The sequence below is a fragment of the Rhinolophus sinicus genome, chromosome 15 (assembly GCF_057876585.1).
Source record: "Rhinolophus sinicus isolate RSI-liver-muscle chromosome 15, RSI-T2T, whole genome shotgun sequence".
Lineage (NCBI taxonomy): Eukaryota > Metazoa > Chordata > Mammalia > Chiroptera > Rhinolophidae > Rhinolophus > Rhinolophus sinicus.
The window spans coordinates 102944019-102958590 of NC_142515.1; the positions used below are offsets into that span (position 1 = coordinate 102944019).

A 14572-nucleotide genomic window follows, 5' to 3' on the forward strand; every position below is an offset into this window, starting at 1 on the left:
GAGCTGCTGCTGGGAGTTTGAATGCAAGCCGCTTGTGGGTGGAGTGTAGGCTCTGGGCTTGGCGACGCCAGAAGGGGATTCTCCTGCCCCCTCCACTAGGCAAATTGCTGACAGTGGCAAAGCCACGTTGCCATGCTTGTGGGGAAACTGCCTTGGCTTCGGGTTTAATTTTTTTTTTTTTTTAATGGATATTTGGGTTTGGTTTCGTCTAGGATTTGGCAAATGGGTGAGGTTTGCTTCTCCTTGCGGCGGGGAGGCTGCTCTGGTCCAGGTCCGGGCTGGAAATGTGCAACAGCAGGGCTTTAGGACCCGGTACACGTCAGGGCGTCCCAGTCCGGGAGCCGCGGGCGGAGAGGTATGAATGAGAGGCTGGAGGGGATCGTGGCTGAAAGGGATTGTGGCGGAATAGCTCTGCCGTCGCCAGGCAACCGTCCTGACGCAACGCAAAAAAAAAAAAAAAAAAAGTCCCTTAAAAAAAAAAAAAAAGAATAGTGCTGAGAATTCACAAGAGCACGAGAGAACCGCAGGCAAGAGCCAGCTCAGCCCCCGAGGCCAGCAGGGCCAGAGGCTGCAGAGCAATGAGCCAGCGTCGGGAGGAGGAGGCGGGGACATCGGTGACACCCCTGGAACGGGCCTTCGAACACCCCGGAAGGTAGGTTCGGAAGGTGGGTTCCTGGCAAGGGCGTGGACATTCCCAGGGCTGGGGGTCAGGCTGAGGATGATGTAGCTGTGACCGGTGATTCTGGCACGGGAGGGGCTGGAGCAGTGTAGGTCCCCAGGGCAGGCAGTGGCGGGGAGCAGCCTGCCGGGGTCTGAGGGAGCGCAGATCCCAGAGCACCCTGTTGTGTGTGGACACCCCGCCTCACCGGCTCCTGGGGCTCACCACCCTCAGTGGCAATAGGACAGCGTGGCTCCATCTCCCATCTCCCTGCTGGCCCCTTCCAGGGTTAAGATCTGGGTGGAGATTTGGGGCATCAGGTCTGAGTAGGAACCCCACTCAGTCCCTCCAGGTCTACTCCCAGACTGCTAGTCATTTCTGAGCCCTCCATGTCCCCTCTGTCTACTTCAGGCTCAGTGATATGAAGTTCCTGCTCCAAGGATGCAGTGCCTAAGTCAGGAGATGTGACCAGGGGCACTTGGGTCCAAGGGTGCTCTGAAGGGCCGAGACCAGTGTGATAAGGGAAACTGCACGGCCCAAAGAGCCCTTGGGAATGGGCAGGTTAGCCATGAGGCTGGGCACCCAGGTCACTAGGAGAAGGCAGGAAGGTCTGCGGTGCCCTGCAAGAGGGCAAGTGTCTCCTTCCTCCAAGTCAGGTTAGATGTTCTGCTTAAAAACAAAAACAAAAAGCAAAAACAGCCCTATTGCCTGTATCTGGTGTTCGTTCCCCTTGGTGTATGGTTCTTCCTGAGAGTCTGGAAGGCACGTTGGTTGTCACCATCTCCCAGCCATTCCCGGTGAGTCCCAGGTAGGATGAGTCCAGGTCTCTGTAAGAAGGGCGATCCCCAAAGTGCCCAAGGGAGGCAAAGCTCTAAAGCAGCTTCCGTTCTGATACAGAAAGTCCTGCTGCCCGCCAGGCATGGATCAAGAATGGAGAGTGCTGGGCAGAGTCCTGGGAAAGCAGAGGTGGCTGTGGCGCCTCCCGCCTGACCGCGTCCACAGGATGGGAGCTGCTGCCAGCATGTTTGTAAGGGGCTTGGCAAAGCAGCCATGAGCTGTACTTAGAGTGGATAAAGATGACAGCTCTTCTTTCTTGAGTGCATTTACCTATCGGGCGCTGTTTAAGAAGCCTTCCTTGGTCATTTTGTCCTCACAATTGCCCTTTGAAGGGACATTATATCCCCATTTTGCTGAGTGGACTCAGAGATTAGTAATTTGGTGCAGTGCACATACCTGGTGAAAGAGCAGGGATTCAGCCTGGTGTGCCTGACTCCTAAAACAGTGCTCTCAAAGGAAGCCTACTGTAGAAGATAGGAGGAGAGAGGCCCAGAGAGGGGGAAGAAACCAACCTCACCCAGACAAAATGAGAGCTGTGTGGTAGCTCATCCTGTGATCTGGGAAGGTCCTTTGCCATCTCAACGGACCCCATGGAGCCAAAAACTATTTCTTATATCACGGGCTGAAAGGTTCTGTAATCAGGCCTGGCTTGCTTCAACCCCACTGGCTTGAAGCAGAGAGGAGGGTCCTCCTTCACCCCTCTTTTCCTCCTTGCCCACCTGAAAACCCCCCAATTTCTCATGTACTTGCTCTCGTTTTGTCCTCCCAACTGCGTGCATGAATTTCCACTAAATTATCAGTCCACTTCCATATTCACCAGCGTGATCTCCCTCCAAGAGGGGTTGTCTGGGAAGTAAATTAAGGCAGTGCCTAAGTATTTGCTGAGAGAGATCCACAGAGCCTCAGACAAATGAGGAAGAAACTACTTGGTAGGCTACTCACACACTGGACAGTTTTCTGTAGGTCAATTTTGCTAAGGGAAAATTCCCTTGGTCATAAAGGAGCATCTGGAATTCCCAGAACCCCCTGGGGCTGTGCTCTCCCTGCAATGGCTCTTTGCTTGGCTGGGGTGTTGAGCAAAGGTGGAAAGTGAACGATAATCTGAGCAGTTTTGTCCTTGGTTTACAGACAAGGAGTGGGGGATTGCTCACACTCAAATTAGAAATCCTTTAGATTAACCAGGATAGCTCTTAACATGCAAATGTTCCCTGGGATTTGGATTGGGGAGAGGAGAAAGGAAGGCAAGGAAATTCTGAAACAGACCTTGAAGGGGTGAGGATGGGTTACATGAGGGCAGTAGCCATGTGGGAGCAGGAAAGATGAGACGAGATGAGAAAGGGATTTAGAAGGGGGGTAACAGGTAGTAGGCCTAGCCAACGTTTCAATCAGCCTGCAGTTAGAGCTGCCACAAAGGGCCAAATTGCCAATGCTTGGAAAGCTGCAAATAGCAGGTCTTCCATGGTTAGGACAGTTTTCCTGGTGCTTGAAAGTCCAGTGCTTCCCCACTCTCCACTCGCGCCCCCCCCCCCCCTTTCTTCGGAGAGGTGTGGGAGAGGAAGGAAAAAAAGGAGACAGAACGTGGGCAGTAGGAAAAGTTAGAGGCTTGTGCTGCCCCATGCCTATTTCCTTCTAAATGCTACCCAACCCCCTACTCCTACCCCACAACAATGTTCACCCATGAAAAACTCCTTAGAGAAGGGAGTGCAGAGAGGAGCAGCCCATCTCCCTGCGGACACTTTCCATCAAGGAAGGGCTCTCTGATCTCTAGAGATAGAGGGGTAGTCAGCTCTTCAGCATCAGGGGCCTCTTCAAACCAGAGCCCCTGCCCAGCAGCCCCAGGAAAGTGCAGGGGTTCAGCTTCTCCCAGGGCACAGACTGAACCCCCATTTCTTCAAGGCAATCTCCACAGTATGGCCAGAAATTCTCCTCAGGTATCCTGATCCAAATGTGGGAGCTGTTAATGGGTCCCCAACGACTTTCTCATAGCGCTTGTCCCATGGGATCTCAAAGGGCAGGTCCAGTTCAGAGCTGGTTTTCCAGATATGTAATGGGCCCAGACAGTGACCTCCGCCGTGGCCACAGTTTCAGGGCTTATTGAAGGCTCAGCAGCATTTCCTCATTCCAGACAACCAGTAGAGCCTGTGGGTGTGACCCGGGCACTTCAGTCCCGGAAGGCCAGCTGGGGAACTCTCGGGGCTGAGTGTCCAGGAAGGTTCTGGATCAGGATCCTAGACTTGTCTGCCATCAAGTTAGAAGAGACTACCACCCTCTCCTGTGAACATTTACGTGGGCAAGGCCCTGGAGACATCGCATGTCGGTGAACTGACCTAAGTCTGTTGGGTCATAACTCTCCAGTTTTGCTGTGTTGGTGTTTGGTTTATTTGTTTGACAGCAGCCACTGAAAACTTAGAGGAAGTGAAGGCAAACCTCATTATCAAGTCAAATAAAAGCAAGCCTCAGACCAAATTCTGCCACAGATGTGGATCATTTTGGGGCAACTATGTATTTGCAAGCGGATCCAGCAGATTCACACAGACTGTTCTGGGGAGTCTGTCTCAGCATGCCCAGACAGAGTCACAGCCATCTGTGTCTCTTGGTGCCCTGACTGTACCCCGCATTCCCCCTCCCCCACCCCCACCCCAGGTCTCACTCCATTCTTTCACCTGCTCTTACAAGAGTCAAGAGTGTCTCAAAATTCATTTGGCCAACCCACATATCTTAAATACCTCTGCTTTCACCGAGGAGAATGCATTTCTAACATTTACTCTGCTAATTATCAAATGCCTGGTGTCGGGCAGACAGAAAGACAGCCAAAGTGCTGGCCCTAGCCTCCTCTAAAATGGGGACACTGCAGGAGGCTGCCACAGGAAGTGGGGACTCCTGATGTGAACATATCCTTACTGAATGCAGCTGGTGGCAACTAGCCCAATGATACCACACACGTCTGTGAAGGATTCTAAGATCCATAACAGACATTCTACCAAGGAGGCATAAGACTGGCCCTACCCTCAAGAAGCGTGGAGACAAGAAAAGACAATTTGTGCAGCCGAGAATACTGTGCTCACAGTAAAGCAAGGTTCCGAATATTCTGGAGCACACAGCTACGCTTGAACTAACTTTAGAGGCTCAGTAGCTGTTCTCTTTTGATAGGCCCAGGAGAGGTCCTGCCAACAGCTGTCATGGGCAAGAGGTGACACTTTATTAGAGACATAACTAAAAATTTGCATACAGTCTATCTCTTGGATCCTTCCAAGATTTTGAGATAGGTTCCAGTATGATCCCATTTCATGGATGAGGAACCTGACGCCCTTGGGGGTTAAATCAATGACCCAAGGTCATAAGATTAGTAAGTGTCAGGGCTGGGCTAGCAACCCACGTCCACAGCACCCAGCCCTGTCCCATCCCTAACTTGCTGCATCTGTCTCTTCTGCTCCTGATTCCTTCCCTCTGTGAAGTGTAAACTCAGGTAGCTCAGAAGCCCTGTTAAGTTCAGCTCAAGCTGACACAAGCGTGGAGCAAGGTCACACGTCCCGTTTTCTGTTATGCCTGTGTAGTGCCTGAGCCAAATGTCCCCTCCAAGCCCCAGTGTAAAGGCAGTATTGCACCTTGGATTAACTGCAGGCAGCAGGAAACATTGCTATCCAGGCTGAGGCCACATGGGAACTACTCCCAACTCCCTACCCCCAGTGTCCTTAGGACGGGCCCTACCCCCCACCCCCACAGGAAAACTCTAAGGGCCCTTCAACCCCTGTGGGAGGTCAGCATGCCCAGACAGAGTATTAAAGTGAAGTGACTTACATAAGCACAGAGCACAACATGAAACTTCTTAGGAAGTCCTTGTGAAACCATTGAGTTTTGGAACTTGTAATGCAGAGTAAAATAGAAAGCCAGCCATCAGAACAAATCCCACTTGAGCTGGAGTTTGTTGATTCTGCTCATTTGATGTCGGAGCCAATTATCCTGTGGATTTGGATAGTCCTAAATCTGCCTTGTTTGGGGGCTGAGACAAATGCCAGGTAGGAGACACTTTGGTGGGCTACACCCCACATGCGAGTATGTACATCCCCACTGTCATTAGTTGTGAAATGGTGCCCTGAATTTCAGTGACCCATTCCTTGTTCTTATAGCCAGAACCCCTGCTCGAACTGCGTACTACTTTGATCTCTGCAAATTGCCTTAAAGGCTACTCTGTGTCTACTTTCTGCTCCCTAATCCCTGCTGCGATGGCCTGTGGCCAGAAAAGTCCTGTGGTCACATGCAGCTATCAGCTGGGGTGGCCACAGGCTGCCTCAGCTCCTCCTGGGTATCTCTGCCTAGTCAGGCGTTTTCATGCTTCAGACTCTGCCTTTCCCATGGCTAATTCTGCGCCTCCCCACCAGACTCTCAGATTCCCAGGCACCTTTCTCCCTGCCTGTCACAGCAAAGCAGCCCTTTCCCAGGGCCTGGAAGCCTTAGAAGGGACACGGCAGGGACTCTGGGTGGCCCAGCAGTCCCCCCCCTACAGCAGTCCTGTACTTTCTCCTCTCCTTTCAGTGAGGCAATAAATTAGATCTATGGCTCCCAGGAGCTAGGGCCTCCCCCCACCAACAGGGAAGCACAACTCTTTCTTGGTGATTTTCTCAGCAACTTCATTCACTGGGCAAAATGATAGGAAAGGTCTCCACATTCCCAGCCTGTGTGTCTGCTCCAAGCAGCCAAGAGCAGAGGCCATCAATTATTCAGCACAGATGGAGCATTCTGAACGTGCAAAGGTCTTCACAAGTATTTTTACAGATTCTTACTTCACAATATCCCAGCAAGACAAAGCAAGGTTTCCCTGTATTCGAGACAACAGAAGCTCAACTTAGAGTCCAGAACAATCCAAACTCAGCCAACCTCACTAATGGTGCTGTGTGACCTGGGCAAGTCTGGCGACTTCTCTGGTTTGCGGTTGCTCTGTGGTCTAACTTGGGAAAACTCCTCCAGCCTAAGCCATCGTGTGTGGGGAAAAAAATGTGTAAACTACAGTGTGATTTCAAAATATTTGTGATTGCTCTTCTTATTCCAGGTGTGCAAACGGAAGCTTTGAATGATAAACTAAAGTGCAACGGTCAGCACAGGACATTGCAAACCGAGCTGTACTGGGAGACACAGCTGGGAGGACACGGGTAAGTGGATTCCTCTGTCCCTGCTCACGATGGGGGTGGCTCCAAGACATGGCCACAACCTCACAGGTGCTGTGCTCTAGCTTCTGTGCTTGTCAGGGTGGAAGGAAGCACAGAGGTCATTGCACCCAAATCACGCATTTCCCAGGGGGAGAAGCAGGAACCTGAGAGGGGAAGTGAGTTACAGCAGTCACTCAGGGTAGGACAGGGTCTCTGGGGCGGACTCCCAGGCCAGGGCCTCTTTCCATTGTTGACCCCAGCGGAGTGTCCAAATGATTGTCTCATTCCCCTCTCCCAGTAGCAGTGCTGGGTCCCAGGTGGGAGGTGGCTTGGGGCTGCCTGGAGCAAGAGAGTCAGGGGGAGAGAGGAGTACAGCCCATGGGTCCCCCTGCCTCCTTCTGAGTCCCGGAGGGGCCTCACACCCCTCTGCCTATCCTTCCACACGGGCTGCCTCAGGTCTGGGCATCACAGCTGCCCCAGGACTGCCCCAGGAACCACTATACTCCCTCTTCCCACCCCCCACCCACAGAAACACCATGGACAAAGGAAATGAATTCTGTCCCAAGCCAGGTGCTTCGCTCAAGTTCCAAGAAGTCATGTAACTTGCCCAGGAGAATTTCACAGTTGGGAATGGCAGAACTTTCCTTAGACTCAGGTCTTCTCACCACCAGGCCCTGCCCTCAGAGAAGGGCTCTCACCCTGGAGAGAGACCCTTAGGCTCCACTAGCTTCACTCACCAGCATCAGCAGAGATGGACTTCCGTCTCAGTGCTTGAGTCTTATCCGCCTGTCTGCCCAGATCAATTTCACAAGAAAACAAAACAGTGCCATTAGAATATTTAAATGTTATTATTTGCCCCTGGCATTCCTAACAACGCTGGGCTTTAAAACACTGAAATACTATAAAGTGTGTGTTCCTGTCACTTTATTACATATGAAGCCGTTTGGGGACATGGTCACAACCATGGAGTTGTGACGACTTGGGCTGAAATGGTGGTTTCTTCACTTACTTGCCATGACCTATCAAGTAGGGGTAATGCTAGTCCTATCTCAGGGTCATTTCAAGAGTTCAGGTAGACATTTGCACAGTGCCTGGCCCACAGTAGCCCTGAGTAATGATTCTCTTCCCCTCTACCTCTTGATTCTAAGAATTTTCATTTGTCCCTGTATTCAGGTAAAGAGGCATAGGCATTTATTTATTTCTCTTATTTGTACAGAAAATATACATTAAAGTTGAACTGTATAGATATACCAAGCAAACAGCTATGAGATGTGTGGGGAAGACTGGAGACAGATTGTGCCCTCTAGGATATCACAGTCTAGTGTAGGTAGGTTACTCAGATCCCTTTGATGGCAAGAGACAGAAGCCCAGCTTATACTAGTTCAAACAAAGGAGGGAATTTTTTTACTGCATAGAATTGGGAAGTTTAGGTCTTTGGGTTCTGCTGGGTCCAATGGCTCAAAAGATGTTGTTCTCTCTCTCTCTCTCTCTCTCTCTCTCTCTCTCTCTCTCTCTCTCTCTCTCTCTCCCTCCCTCCCTCCCTCTCTCTCTCCTTCCCAAAGATTTATTCCTTCTTACCACAAACATCCTTTCTCTTTAAGAAAGATGGACCCTGGAAACTCCAGGTTTATATCCTTCCAGCCAAGCTACCCCAGATGAAAAGACACCTGGTTTCTCCAAGTGTCTATATTTAAATCCCATTAAAATAGCCAGACTGGCCTTGCTTGGCCATGTGCACACCCACTGGACCAGCCACTCTTGCCAGAGTAAGGGCTGAAACGAACGTCTAAGTCTGGGTCACATAAGTGTTCCTGGGGGTCGGGGCGATGAGCAGAAAGCTATGACTCACAGACCACCTGAAGCGATACAGGGGTAGTCCCCACAGAAGGGATGCTGAACACAGACATATCTGTCCACCTAACAGGCACATCAGAATGTAACTAAATACTATGATTCACGAAGACAAATGGTCAGTACCTAAGACTAGTGCAGAAAAGTGCTAAAAACATTTATTAGGGGAGGAAATGATCAGTTCCATCCAGAAAGCGCAAAGACCGTAGAATGAGGTGGTAAACTAGGCTCAGACTTAGTCAAATTCAAACATGAGGTTATAGGGAAACGATAAAATAAAGAGTTGAGACCAGCCTCCCAAGCCACCCCTGGCTCTCAAGTCAGACTTCACTAGAAACATTCTGACTTTGAAAGTCTTACCCATGAATCTGCAGGCGGTTTTCTCCCAGGTAGGAAGCCACCTGGGGGTGTGAACTATTCCATTTAGAATGTGTTCAGTGATTCATACCATCTCCATCCTCAGCATTTATTGAACATCTGCTGTTGGCAGAACCCTGCGCTCAGCACACAAAAGAGGAAATAATGCCCTTCCCGTTGAGGAGCTAGACATCGGATCAGGGGGACAGGATGCTATCACAGTTCAAGGTCGTACAGGCCAATGTGCAGTGAGCATGGTGGAAGCCAGTGCCAGGGGAATTCAAAGAATGGCCTGGAAGGTGTCTGTGTGTGTGTGTGTGTGGGGGTCCTCTAGGGCTTAGAAGAGGAGGCAAGCCCTCAGTTGAGCTCTAAAGCAGAGCTTTAAACTTGGTGAGGAGCAGGGAGTTCCCAGATGGGCCAGAGAGGAACAAGGGGATGAAACAAACTGCCCAGAAAATCCTCCTTCATTCATTCATCTATTCATTCACTTAACAAGTTTATTGAGCACCTACTGTGTGCCAGGCACTGTTCTGAGCACTAGGGGTCACCACAGTGAACAAGGGACAGTCACTGCCCTCCTGGAGCTTCCATTCTGGTGGGTGAGACACACCATAAACAGGTAAACAGGTCGACATATCACATCATAGTTATACGAGTGATAAGAGCTACAAATAAAAATGAAGCAGGGACATTTTGATAGGATGGTCAGAGCTGGCCTCTGTGTGGAGGTGACATCTGAGCAGACATGAGTTAAGCGGCACGTGAAATCAAGAAGTCAGGAGATAGAGCCAAGGCTTGAGGGCAGGGAACACAGCCTCAGACTCTTAGAAGAAATGGCTGGATTTTCACAACGGTTTGCTGCCAGGAGGATGGGAGAAGTGATCCAGGTAGCAAATGGATGACTTCCAGGAAGTAGAAAATCGAGGGTTGTCCTGACCGGGCGGTTTGCAGCTCTAGCAGCTATGCTCACCCCTGAGGTCTAGATCACCGGTGCATTTGAGAAAGACCCCACTGTCACACAACCCTGATACCACCCCACTTCCCTTCCTGGCATCCCCACTGCAAGCCCAGAGCACATAGGCAGCAATATAATCCCCCCCCACCCCTACCTACAAACACACACAGTGTCCCACCATCCACACATAATTGGTGCTAAGGGGCCGGCCTCTGCACAATGTCATTCTCCCATCTCAGGCGCTCCCAGCATCGGCTCTGACCAAGACCTCGAATAATGACGAGCTGGGAAAGACAATCTGTGTAGAGCCAGACCAGCGGGTGTCCCCTCCTGCTTCGGTCACCATGGCAACCTCTGACAAGGAGTGGAAACATGCTTTCTGGCAGCTCCCTGAAGCTCCCTGGTTCCAGGGGGCAGCTCTGTGGGGCGCAGGGCTGTGCCCCCAACCTCTCAGCCCCCGTCATTAGCACTCCTGCAAGTCTGCAGAACACAGACGGAGATTTCACAGCCTCCATCAGCCGACCCTGGAGGTCAGTCCTGAGTCCCAACCCCGGGATCCTTGTTTAAGATAAGCATCAGGGTTTATGATTAAACCCTGACCAAAAAGCCAGCCTTGTCACAGCTCCACATCCACATACCCGACCCTTGTCACAGTTCCACCTGGGATAAAAAGGGATCAGCTGCTTAAAAAAAGGAGAAAAAGATTCAGGTGTGAGTGTGGCCTGAGCCACCCTGCATTTTTTTTTCAGTTTATAAAACACATTATAGTCCACCAAGCCCTTCCATCCTCACTATGGCTCTGCAGGGTGGATGCTGCAACACCCCATTTTCAAAAGAGGGACCGAGATCCAGGTAGGGGAGGCAGTGACTCCCCAAGTCCCACAGCTCCCACTGGAGGTGGCTCTGATCTCAGAGTGCAGACCTGCCCCTGGGGGGAGCTGAGGTCACCCTTTGTTCTCAGCCCTATCAGCCTCTGACCCACTCTCAGGTCAGCCCATGGGCCCTGCTTTGGTCTGGGGTAGAAGGTGGGGCCCCGCAGCTCAGCTGAGAGGTGGGAGGGGGGCCTGGCTTGGCTAAGACCGGAAGTCAGTGTGGGTACTTCAGCTCCCACTCCTGCAGCCCTCTGCCTCCCCACAAGGGTTGGCAGAGGACAGGGAAGAGCAATGCTGCCTGTCCTTAGGCCGCTTCTGAGCTCAGGGAATGACTCTCTCTAATGAGGGTTTTTGGCTTGGTGACACATGCAGCATGCTCAACAGAAGTGCTGGGTTCCGGGAGTGACCCCTCTGACCTGTTTCAGGAGTGTGACAGCCCACAGAGGGAGAAGGTGAATGAGAAGAGGTGGCAGAAGGCGCAGCAGCAGATACAGAGCCAGAGGCACTGTCCCCCAGGAGTGGGCCCTGCTGCTGTGGTCTGTCTCCTGCAGTGACATTTCTGCAATGAATTGGCTACACTGTGGCTAAGCATCCTGCAGAATCTGAATTTCCTTAGCAAGGCAGGTCTGGCAGGAGGATGGCATGTTGTAAGGGTCCCATCCTGCCTTCATGTCCCCACCATTGTCTATTATCCACAGCAGGTCTGTTGCTGGAGGCCGGGGCCAGCCTGATGGTGGGCAGGGCCTCACACGCGTGTGCACAGCAGTCTGTGGCTCCTCTGTTGAGCGTACTGAGTGTGTCCCCAGGCCTAAAAACAGAGCATGTCAGTTTATGCACAAGGACCCCTGCCTGGGTGGCACTTCTGCTAGAAGGAACAGTGTAAGTGTAAATTTACACATACGGAAATTGTTATCACGTCCTCATCATGCATTGCCTGTAGTAGATTATAAATTAGGAAACATATCAGCTATGAATACAGATGGACTCTGAGTAAAAGCTTCTTCTTTAAGAGGACAATGGTCATCCACCCTGTGGTTCTCACTGGAGGTGGCACCAGTTCCCTTTAAGGGACACATAGAAATGTGGGGAGGGGAGTCACACTATTTTATGACATTGCTTTGCCCTCAGTTATGTAATTTGCCTCCCCAATGAATTGTATGTTTCCCCTCACTTCAGCCAGGACTCTTGGTTATAAGCAACAGAAAATAACATTATTATAAAGCATTCACAGAACTGGCAGGAGGTAAAGACCCAAGTGCAGCTTGGAAAGCAGACAGGTGAGAGACCCTATAAATTAAATGATCCGTCAGAGACCAACTCAGTGGGATGCTAGGTTTTTACTCACACAACACCCACAGAACACCAGATGTGTGAGTGAGTTTTCCACACTAAGCAATTCTCCAATTCTCTGCAGACACCAAGTGGGCGTCCTTACAATTTAGTTCATTCTGACACTATCTACCTAAAGTTAGTATCTGATTCTGCCCGTTAAGGGCTCAGTCACACAAGACTGTCCCCTCCTTCACACACAAATTGCAAGTGCCAGGTTGTCGCTTGTATTTCTGAATGACTGGCTCTACATCAGGAATTACCCACAAACCCCTCTTTGGATTCAGTAGTTTGCTAGAATGGCTCACAAAACTTAGGAAACCATGTACTTATTATATGTACTAGTCAGATGAAGAGACTTACAGCACAAGGTAGGGGGGAGGGGTGCAGAGCTTCCATGCTCTCTCCAGGTGTGCTGCCCTCCTAGCACCTCCATGTTTTCACCAACCTGGAAACTCTCTGAACCCATTCAGTTAGGGTTTTTATGGAGGCCTCATTAGACAGGCATGACTGATTAAATCATTGGCCATTGTTGATTAACTCAACCTCCAGCCGGGTCCCCTCCCCAGAGGTTAGGAGTGGGGCTGAAAGTGCCAATTCTCTAATCACATGGTTACCCTGGCTGCCAGCCCCCATCCTGAGGGGCTTTCCAAAAGTCAGCTCATTAACATAAACTCAGGTGGGGTTGAAAGGGGCTTATTATGAGTAGCAAAAGATGCTCTTTACACTTTTATCAGCTTAGAGTTGTTTCAAGAACTGGGGATAAAAACCAGACATTATAACAAAAAGTATTCTTACCGATCTCATCACCTAGAAGATTAGGAGCTCTGTGTCAGAAATTGGGGAAAGAGACCAAACATGTATTTCTTATTATATTACAACATCATACCTTCCAACAGTTCTTTACCAGGGGTCGTTTAGCTGAGATTAATCCCCCTCCACCCCACCCTTCACATCTGCCTCGAAGGCTCGATATGGCCACAAGTGACCCCTAACTGTCCCTCTACCTGGCTTTACACACCAGATTCAGAGGCCTGGGCCTGGACATCTGATTGGCCAAGCTCAAGTCACATGGTTGCACCTGGTTGCCAAGGCACCAGGTGGCCAGGAGGGAGGGATGATATGATGCTCTGGTTTCAGGGGAGAGGTGCCCAGCCTATCTGCTGTCCCACACAAAATGGGGAGCTCCCTAAAAACAGGATATGGCAAACAAACAAGCAAAAAAAAGACAAATATCAACAAATATGCACCATGTTATTTTATATTTTTTGTCCAATACATGCTTATGTTGGTTACAAATGTCAGAAACCCAGCTGAAAGAAGCTTAAGCAACAGAGAACATGTAAGCTACATAATCAAGGTCAGGTGGGATGGCTTCCAACAGGGCCTAACTGTGGGCCTCTACCTCCCTCATCGGCTTGTCTTCGTTCGTCAGGCAGACCCTCTCCCTGTGGTGATTGAGATGGCAAGCCAGCAGCCCCAGGACAGCCATGGAACACAGGCTCAGGATGGTTCTGGCACAGAAACCCAGGAGGGCTCTGATTGGCTCAGCTGGAGTCATGTGACCACTCTGGGGCAAGAGAGGGCCTGTCAGTCCCATGGGAAGCACATGGAGGTCTCCACACAGGAAAAAGAAATGCTTTTCCCAAAGGAGGGAGGTGTTGCTGAGTAGAAATTACCTCGTGATGCTGGACAGCAAGGAGGTCCTCGAGCTCTACCTGTGGTGCTACATTGCGCTCTCTGTGCCAGCTCCCTGTCCTGGTCCTTGATGCAGGGTGAGGCTGTTCCTGTCTTTCGAGGGCCTGACAGCCTGTGTCTGGATTCTGAGGTCAGGGCAGGTGTCATGAGGACAGGTGGTGAGGATGCTGTCACGGGAAGCCCAGGTCCCCTCTGCTTCTCTGAGGCGGTCCAGCATGGCTCAGACTTGAGTGAGTATAGGCTGCAGCGAGTAGGTGGGAGTGGCTGGGGGAAACCTATTTGCTTATTTATCCTATGAATGCTTAAAGAGAGCAGCATGGTGCTACGTGCTGGAGGTTCCCGGATACAAAGCTGGGTAGAGGAGACCATCATGAAGCTCAGAGTCTGGGTAGAGCAGACCATCAAGAAAGTTTCTAGTAGACGTGCGATGGTTTGAGAAGGCCAGTAAGCCTCGTGGTTACAAGCCAGGCTGGAGCCAGCCTTCAGTTCCAATCCCAGCTTCCCCTCTTAGTTCTGTGACCTCAGGCAAGCTATCCAATCTCTCTGTGCCTCAGTCTCCTCTTCTGTGCAGTGAAGACCATGATGACACCTGCCTCATAGGGTTGTTGTGGGGATTAAATGTGTTAGTGCGTGTAAAGCTCTTAGAACAATGCCTGGCATGGTACTCTCTGAGTAAGCTTAGCTAATATTGTTGTGATGACATAATTGTTTTTCTGATGTTGTCTCATGCATCCCAGGCACACAGAGCTCAGGCAAGTTAAGGAAAACTGAAGGAGAGAATTCCTGAGAACAGCATACAAGGGAGGAGAGGGCGTTCCAGGGAACAGCTTGTGCAAAGTCACAGGCTGTGAAAGCGTGATATTTAGTAGGA

At 50.7% G+C, this 14572-nt stretch overlaps 1 protein-coding gene across 3 annotated transcripts in view; it reads left to right on the forward strand.

Annotated features, from left to right (window-relative positions):
* The first annotated feature begins 203 nt into the window (after positions 1-203).
* The window catches only part of FAM167A (family with sequence similarity 167 member A), a 42953-nt gene continuing 28584 nt past the window's right edge, over positions 204-14572 (forward strand). Inside the window, exons 1-3 of one of the 3 annotated variants that reach the window (XR_012498134.2) lie at positions 204-652; positions 6543-6642; positions 8202-9674. The gene's annotated coding sequence lies outside the window, so the exon portion shown is untranslated. Of the gene's footprint in view, positions 653-6542; positions 6643-8201; positions 9675-14572 lie in introns of those variants that run through there. The other 2 variants (XR_012498133.2, XM_019733174.3) reach the window with 2 other exon arrangements.